Raw genomic sequence first — 9,564 nt, 5'->3', positions numbered from 1 at the left:
ATGATGGAACTACCCTACTTTTATTTATCTATTTTCTACTTCCTTATGGAAATATAATACTTTAACATCGACCAACAATTAATTAACTATCAACTACATATTTCCATTCAAATCAAAAAGAATAAATATTAATCTACTACCATCGTAATCCATTTAATTCTATCAAAGTATATACTTTTTTTATTTATTAATTTAGGGTAAGTACAAGATAATTTATGTTCAAAGATAACTCCTAACTATTTGACATTGAATGCTTGTACCTTTGGCATGTCTAATATTCAAACTCGAGACTTTAAAAAATAATAACAATTTCTTTACCACCGAACTCTTTAGGTTAGTAATAAATGTATATACTTAAAAGTAAGCAAACTCACTTTTTTTTCTTCATATTTAGTAAAAAGATTTATTTATGTACGAAAAAACTAATCGATTTTATAAATTAAGTTGATATGTTCTGAAAATAATATTAAAAAATTCTCTTTTTTGTTTTGTTTTATATAATATAAGGTAAATTATGTGTTTAATATTAAAACTATCAATTTTGATCCATTTTAGTATTTAAACTTTTAAATTTTTTAAAAATTATGTCTAACGTTTAGTTTTTGTTTAATTTTAGTACCTACCGTTAAAAACTTAACGAACGGGCTTGCTAACCGCCGCGTCTACATCCGTCGTCCGTCGCATTCGTCGACCGATAAAGCCCATCTTTTCAGCCTATACATTGTTAACCCCCTGAATGTGATTTCGACCTCCGTTTCACTGAAAAACGTCTCAATCTCCCCAAATTGATAATAGACTCTTCGACTTCTTCATCATCCGATCTCCATCATCAACCGTCAAATGGACTTGAAACTGGACTATGTTAGTCGACTAGTCATTCTCTCATGGTCCATCGTTTGGATTAGTCATTCATCCACCGGAGCTATGCCCCGTCAGCTTTTCCGTTAAGTTTTTAACGGTGGGGTGCTAAAATGAAACAAAAACTAAACATTAAGTATAATTTAAAAAAAATAAAAGTTTAAATACTAAAATGAATATAATTGATAATTTAGGTGCTAAATACGTAATTTACCCTAGAATATAACATAAATGGATGTTGCCCAGGCCCACCAAATTGAAAGGGAGAATGCCACGTGGAGACAGACACTGGTTGAAGCTTTTGAACTGTATTTTATTTAGTATTTTGAAAATCGGACCAGATCGGTTGGTTCAACTAAGAATCGTTACCTGGTTCGGTTTATTTTACACCGGTTAAATAGTTACTAGTGAACCAGAAGGAACCGTTGAATCGGCTGTGAACCGCTCGAATCGGATCAGACAGTGAACCGGTTGAAAACCGGTTCTTTTTTAAAAAAAAAAATTAAATTAAACGGCGTCGTTTGTTAAACGAGCCAAGTCGAACTCGAGTATTGTTGAGCTCGACTCGAACTCGAAAACTTTAAAAGTAAACTCAACTTGACTCAAAAACTCACGAGCTAAAAATTATCAAGTTCAATTAGAACTCGAAATATAATATTGAAACTTGAACTCAAAAAGGCTCGAATTCAAAAAAAAATCGATTGAAACCTGAAATTCAATCTCGATTGAAGCGAAAGAATAGTTCGCTTTGTGCTCACCAAAAGGCTCCATGATTTTTGAATGTTAAATTACCTCTATTATTTATAGAAGTCAGTTGGGATGTTCTTTTATGTTTCTTAGCCATGTGAGATTGTTTTGTTTCCATATTTTTACTTTTTAGACTTTTGTGATTCTCTTCTATGTTTCTTAGCCATGTAGGTTTTTTTTTAAAATAAACTAAACGATATCGTTTGTTATGATTTTTTTAGCCCCAAATTTAATTTTTGATTATAGTTATATAATTATATTTATTTTTTAATATGTTTTACCTTAAATATTGTGTTGTAGTTGATTTGAAATATTTTGTTTCACTTGATTTTATGGTTTTTAACTTATATATGTTATAACTTATTTTAATATGACTTGTGATATAAAAAAATTATTTTTTATTAAATATTTTTATATTATTATTTAATTTTTTAAATAATTAATGAATTATGACATCGTCTGGTTTTTTCGACTGATTTAATTAATTGAATTAATTAAATCAGTAAATCGATAGCGTTCGTTGACATGTCGGATTCTCAAAACCATGATTTTATTAAAAAGATACAATGGCAAGGAACAAAATATTCTACCGAAGTTTGCTCCTCTCCATGATCCCCTTAACAAAATCCAAGCAAACCCCTGATTTCTTTTCTTTCTAGATTCTCCATGAACTGTCAAAACCAACAACTATTCTCCTTCCTTAATGCTTTGCATTTCTTCTCTTTCTTCTATAATTACTTAAACAGAGTCTGCAAAGAAATCACATCTTCTTCCTGCTTCAAAAGGAAAAGATTTGAAGAGAAAAATGTTGCAAACAGCTGCTAGCAATGCTTATTCATGGTGGTGGGCTGCCCATATCAGAACCAAGCAGTCAAAATGGATGGAGCAAAGCCTTCAAGGTAATTTCTATGTTTGATTATTTCCCTTTTTCTTCCCTGAAATGTTGAAAGTATAGTGATTTCTGGTTGATATCTGGGTTTTTAATTTATGGAAGAAAGTTGGGTTATTTGGGTATGCTTTCCAGTGTTTTCTGATATTTTTATGAACTAGGGTTTAGGTTTGTATCACTATCTAAGACGATACGATTTTGAATTGCAGATATGGAGGAAAAGGTAAAGGAAGTGCTTAAAGTGATTGAAGAGGATGGAGATTCCTTTGCCAAGAGGGCAGAAATGTATTACAAAAGAGGCCTGAATTGATTCAATTTGTGGAAGAATTTTACAGAGCTTACCGCGCCTTAGCCGAACGGTACGACCACATCTCGACGGAGCTACAGAATGCAAACAACACTCTTGCTTCTGTTTGTCCGGAGCAAGCTCAGTTTGCAATGGATGATGAAGAGGAAGATGATGGTCCACCCACATTCTCAAAGAAGTCTCCTGCAAACTCTAAAGGCAATTTCCCCGAGGTTCCGGACCTTCCTGTAATAGATTTGAAGGGTTTAATAACATCCGCTACAAAGAAAACGGAACCTAAGAGACCAACTGTAGCTGCTACCGATGCTGTTCCTAAATCTGGTTGGACCAAGGCTGAGGGACTTGAGGAGATCCATAGGCTTCAGAAACGAAACCTGGCATTGCAGACTGAAAAAGGGTTTGTTAAGGGCTCTTATGAGAGTGGGCTAGCAAAGTACCAGGAAATACAGGATGAGATAAAAGAATTACAAGAGAAAGTTTGCAGTTTGGAAGATGAATTTGGTGAAGGTAGGGTCATTGAAGATGATGAAGCTCAAACCATGATGGTAGCGACAGCTTTACAATCATGCAGAGAGACATTAACTAGGATGCAGGTGAAGCAGGAGAGATCAGTCTTGGAAGCAGAAGTGGAGCAGAAAAAGATCAAGGATGCCAGAGAGAAACTGGATTCTCTCAAGAACAAGTTTCTCTTAAACGAATCCGGTCAGTTGAAACCATCGGATGGAGATGATTCAGGAATAGTAGCTGAACATTCCAAAATATTCAAACAAGAAGCGAGTGATACTACCGAAAAGAGAAAGGACATGGAGTCCTTAAGGCAAACTATAAAGGCACAATTTGAGGTTGGCCTTTCTGAATCTTTGAATGTAACAGAAATGGTGCAGAAGGTTGATGAACTTGTGAACAAGGTAAGTGTCCTAGAAAATGCGATTTCATCTCAGACAGCTCTTATCCAGAGACTACAAGCAGAGACGGAAGAGCTTCAATCCCAGATTCAGACCCTGGAAGTGGATAAGGCCACATTGGTTGATGAAAAAATTTATTTGAAGAACAAGCTAATGGAGATGGAGGAGAACTTTCATGGGATTCAGGTTTTGAATCAGAATTTTGAAGACCAAAACAACAATCTCCGAACTCATTTTAATGAAGCATATTGTAATATTGATCACCTGTTAGAGAAGGCGCATAGTATGAAGCCAGATGAGGAACTTGAAAGAGATAAGAGCTCTTCAGTAGAAGCCAAATCGTCAAAGCAAGAGATCGAAGATAGAGCCAAAATGCTGAAGGAGGTGAAAGCAGGCCAGGAGTTCATGATAGCTAATGCATCAGAAAGGGACAATTCTCCAGCTGAAGTCAAATCCACAAAAGAGTCTGAAGAGCAAGAGAGGAGGAATCTGGATGCAAGTGATGGTTTCAATAATCTGCAGTCTGCAAAACAAGCAATGGTTGTGGTCTCAAATTCATTATCCGAGGAAGAGGACTGTGGTTAAAGTGGAAGCCAAATCATCAAAAGAAGAGGAGATTGAAGATATTGACAAAACGCCAAAGGAGGTGAAAGCAGGCCAGGAGTCCATGATAGCTAATGTATCAGAAAGGGATGCTTCTCCAGCTGAAGTTAAATCTGCAAAAGAGTCTGAAGAACAAGAGAGGAGGAATCTGGATGCAAGTGATGGCTTCAAAAGTCTGCAGTCTGCAAAACAAGCATGGATTGTGATCTCGGATTCATTATCCAAAGAAGAGGACTCTGTGGTTAAAGCGGAAGCCAAATCATCAAAGGAAGAGGAGATCGAAGATAATGACAAAATGCCGAAGGAGGCGAAAGCAGGCCAGGAGTTTATGATATCTAATGCACCAGAAAGGGAGAATTCTCCAGCTGAAGTAAAATCTACACAAGAGTCTGAAGAACAGGAGCGGAGGAATCTGGATGCAAGTGATGGCTGCAAAAATCTGCAGCCCACAAAACAAGCAATGGTTGTGGTCTCAGATTCATTATCAAAAGAAGAGAACTCTGTGATTAAAGTAGCACTGCCAAAAGAATCAGAAGAGGAAGGAGAAAAGCTTGTTCATTCTGCCGGTTGTGCAGAGGATGGGAATGCGGAATCAAAATCAAGAGAGGACCTGAAATTAGAAAAGGAGAACGCAGAAGAACATGATTCTGTTAAAACTTCTACAAATGAAGAATCTGTTCACCATGCAACTTGTAAGCCTTCAGAGAAATGTGAAGACTTGATAGCTGAGGAAAAAGTTGATAAGCAAGCTCCTTTGCTGACAGTGGCTGCTCTTGCCCAAGCTGAATCAAAAGAACATGAAATAAGGCAGGAAGATGAGCCAGACTGGAAGCAGTTGTTCTCCGAAGGAATGGGAGACAGAGAGAAGACTATATTGACAGAATATACTACAACGCTTCGCAAATACAAGGACACAAAAAAGACACTCGTGGAAGTAGAGGCAAATAATCAGAATATCCTGTTTGAGATTATGTTGCAGCTAAAGGAACTGAAGAGCACTGTTGCCATGAAAGATGAAGAGATTCGATCATTACGTCAGAAATTAAGCCTTTTACAAATAAGTATTGGTGAAAACAACACTACTGATTCCGAGAAACCAGTAGTGACTGAAACCTCAACAACACCGCCACTAGAGGATGAAGATGTGGGATCGATGCTAGTTAACAAGTCCCCATCTACTTCAGCAATTGAAGAAAAGTTCAGGATGAACATTGATTTACTGCTAGAAGAGAACTTGGAATTCTGGTTCAGATTCAGCAGTGCATTTCATGAGGTGCAGAAATTTGAAAATGGTGTGAAAGATTTAGCGGCCGAGGTATCAAAACTTGCAGAAAGACAAAAGCAAGAGGATAAAACCACTAAAACATGTAAACTAAAATCAGATGTGCGACCATTATACAAACATCTGACAGAAATATGTTATGACCCTAGGAGATTAGAGAAGAAATATAGAAGAAGAATTGAGAGAATTAAGATTAAGGAGAGAAAATAAGAGATTCAAGAAGCTTAGAATTCATTCAATTAAAGCATACTTTCTCCTCCTCTAGTACATGGTTTATATAATTATAGTGTTCTCATAGTTACCCTACAGCTGGCAGTCCTAGTTGTACTGAGTATAACCACATGCACAGCTAAGCAAGATGTTTCTTATCCTTAGTGGGCTGTAAAACATGTTAGGTCCAGTCCCAATTCCAAATCCCTAACCCTTTCTCTGATTTCCCCAATTCTCTTGCTCCGATTCTTATCGCTTCTCCTTCTGATCGTGACAATACCCTCCCAACGAAATGATCCTTGTCCCCAAAGATCAAAATCTGAGAATTGTGCTGGAAGTACAATATAATTGACCACAGTGACATTTTCCAGTCCTAATTTCATCCACTGCATCTGATTGTGCTCCTGCTCCTTACGTTTGTCGAGCATTATAGAACCATAGAACCTTGCTGCCAGCTTCAATCCCTTTCGAAAAGTAAGTGAGGTTTGATGGTAAGACCGAAACTTCAGGTAAATTCTGTCCTCTGTCTTTATACCTCTGTCTGTCAATTTTATTTTAGCAAAAAATTTCAGCCTTGCTTGAGTCTTCTGAAAAAATTTCAGATTCAAAAGTTGTTGTTCAAGTAACTGATTCCTGCTGCTTTCTTTGTTGACTTCCCATATAGTTATGACATTCCCCTTCCCTTGAAATGATCCTTGTCCCCAAGGATCAAACCCTTCTGATATCTCATTACTGATTTTCGCTTGCAATAACTGATATCTCCGCTTGAACTGTGCCAACTCCCGGAGAGCCTTCACCTTTTTATTTGTAACTTGAAGAAAATTTCTATGAAGTTCACCTATCTTTTTCTGAAGAGCTGCATTAACATTTTTCTCAAGTAAATGCCTTTCTTCCTGCTGCGATAAAAGCAACAGTGCTGCCATCTTTTCTTGCAATGCCTGTGCAAGGGCATCTGAGGCATCACCTTTAGTCTCAACAGTATTTAAATCCAGCATGCCCCTCTTTACTTACAATGCCTTTGCAAGGGCTTCTGAGGCATTAAGCTTAGTCTCAGCAGTATTTGAATAGAGTAAATCCCTCTCTTTTACCTCATCCTCATCACCAAGTTCTAAATCTTCCTTGCTAATATCAGCAAATTTATTTTCTTTAAAGGTCTGTAGATTTTTGATGGCAACCTCGTCGATAGGCTTAATTAAATAGAGAACCTCAATGTCTTTTTAAACCAACTTCTCCAAAAATGGAGCGGTCTTGGCACTTTTCAAGCTGTCAGTTGCCAAGTAATAAATTGCCTTTTGATTCTCACTCATATTTTCAACATATGTATCCAAACTCGTCAATTCCTCTTCACTTTTTGATGTGTAAAACCGAAGTAATGGAGTTATACGTTTGTGATTACCAGTGTCTTCGATGCAGCCCAACTTTAGAAACCTGCCGAAGTTCTCCCAGAATTTTTTGTAATCCTCTTTATTTTCTCTTTCAGAAATCTCTTGAATCATGTCAAATGTTTTCCTGGCAAGCCTCTTTCTCATAATTCTCACAATTCGACTCTCTTGAAGGGTCTCTCGAGAAACACTAAGGGGAAGATCATTTGAGTCCACAACACCCTTCACAAAGCTCAAGTATCGTGGAAACAGCTCCCCATCAAACTCATCCGAGATAAATACACGCTTCACATACAAATGTATATTCTTTGTTTTATAATTCGTGACATCCTCATTGTTGAGAGGGCCCATGCCAGGAATGTACAACACACTCCTAAACTCGACCTCACCTTCTGTATATGGGAAGTCAACCGAATTCATCGAAGCATATTTCCACGTCAAAATACCTTCATTCCTCCAGCTTGTATTGTAATAAGTGACGGTTTTATTACTCAATTCTTCTTGAACCTTCATTTGATTTTGAAGTTGTGCAAATTCCAACCTATTCCAATTTTTTGTACTGTCCATGTAGAGGTTTAGCCCCTCGACATTGAACTCACATTTGATGAATTCATCAACACCACCTGTGAAAACTTGTCTGAACAGTTTGTCATTACTGTCATGATCTGTCCAATGCTGAAACGTTAGCTTTGACATTTTTTCAAACAGTTTATACCCTCTATTGTGAAGTATCCTAATATCACTGGCTGTAAACTCATTGATAGAGTCACCATGTGCTGGTTTAGATTTTAGAATTTCGGGTTCATTGTGCTTATATGAAAATTGGGATTCATTCATCCCTGTAACTAACATAGGCTTCTTCCCATCAGTCTTAGGAAGGTTAGGAATATTTACTTGTTCATTCTCTGAACTGGTTTGTTCTTGTTCCTCTGTCCTCCTAGTCAAAATCCTCAAAATTTGCTCCACACAACCTTGATTCGTTGTCATCCTTGACTCCAGTTTACTGATCCGATTATCCTGTTCTTCCCACCATTTAGGAGGTTTTGTGCCATCCGTTGCTTGCTTCACCAAGGTTGTAAGTTCTGAAATCTGCTGCTGGATTGAAGAAAGATCAGGAGTTTCGACCATGGTTTGGTATTTTTCTGGGTATAGTAATGAATAAGTTGTCGCCAATTCTCTTGCTCCAATTCTTATCGCTTCTCCTCTGATGGTGACAAAATACAGAATGAATTGAATCTCTGGGTGGAAAACAGTGTATTACTGAAAGAAGAACTGAAGAAGCGGTTTTCATCTTTGTGTGAAATTGAAGAAGGGATAACAAAGGCTTTGAAAGAAAGTGCTGAAGACGATGACTTCACCTTCACAAGTTACCAAGCAGTGAAATTCGAAGGTGAAATTTTGAACATGAAACAAGAAAACAACAAAGTTGCAGATGAACTGCAAGCTGGTTTCGACCATGTTGCAGCCCTACTGATTGAAATTGAGAGAAGTCTGAAAAAGTTGACTGAAGATTGGGAACTTTCTGGATCAAAGAGCCATCAAAGTAGCCAAATGCATGAGTCACGTAGTCGGACTGGGGTTCCTTTGAGGTCATATATCTTTGGTGCCAAACCAAAGAAGCAAAAGACATCAATTTTTTCCCATGTACACCCTACACTGCACCAGAAGTTCAGTAGTTCAAGATTGTCAAGTAGCAAGAAATAGGTACATGGATTGGTTGCCTGTGTAAACTTAGTACTATAAAGCTTTTTCCCCCATTTTCTCAAAGTTAATTCTTCCTTTTAGTGATACTCTCACAGAATGCAGCAGTTTTCGTTTTCTGATTTTGTTTCTGAAATGTGAAAGTCATGTTTACTGTCGGCTGTAGGTGTTTTATTTCATTGCCAGTACTTACAAACATGGTAGGAAAATTCATTTATTTGTATCCTTCATTCTCAAAAGTTTTAGCAAATTACCTTGTATTTTCCGGTTTAATACTTTATCGGTGACTTGAGGCTTCAACTTTAAAGTGCTAGTTAGGAAATATGAAATGCAAGGAAACTTATAGATGCCTTGAGATTCTGCAAAAACCATTTCTCTTGCTAGAAACTTGAATTTCTCTTAATGCCATTGTGTTTAAGAGCTAATAAATTAAATGACTTGGTACTAAAAATGCTTTAACATTGATCTTTCCACTGTTCAGCAGGATTAGTTGCTCATTCATTGACATCAAAGATACCGTTCGACACGACACCCACATTTTGGGATGGGAAAGCTGCTGCAGGCTCCAAACATATTCCTAGAGCCATGTCAAGCAAAGGAATTTCGAGAAATACGAAAAACCGAAGCAAAATAGATCCCTGGACTTGACTATTTGACTTAGAAAATGCATTACTTTCAAT

General features: G+C 37.1%; 1 pseudogene; it reads left to right on the top strand.

Annotated features, from left to right (window-relative positions):
• The first annotated feature begins 2,161 nt into the window (after positions 1-2,161).
• LOC120166968 lies at positions 2,162-9,112 on the top strand (annotated as a pseudogene).
• The last annotated feature ends 452 nt before the right edge of the window (positions 9,113-9,564 follow it).

Source organism: Hibiscus syriacus, unplaced genomic scaffold (assembly GCF_006381635.1).
Source record: "Hibiscus syriacus cultivar Baekdansim isolate YM2019G1 unplaced genomic scaffold, ASM638163v2 tig00111650_pilon, whole genome shotgun sequence".
Lineage (NCBI taxonomy): Eukaryota > Viridiplantae > Streptophyta > Magnoliopsida > Malvales > Malvaceae > Hibiscus > Hibiscus syriacus.
Note: the sequence above shows the minus strand (reverse complement) of the source record. Positions and strands in the feature narration are given on the sequence as shown.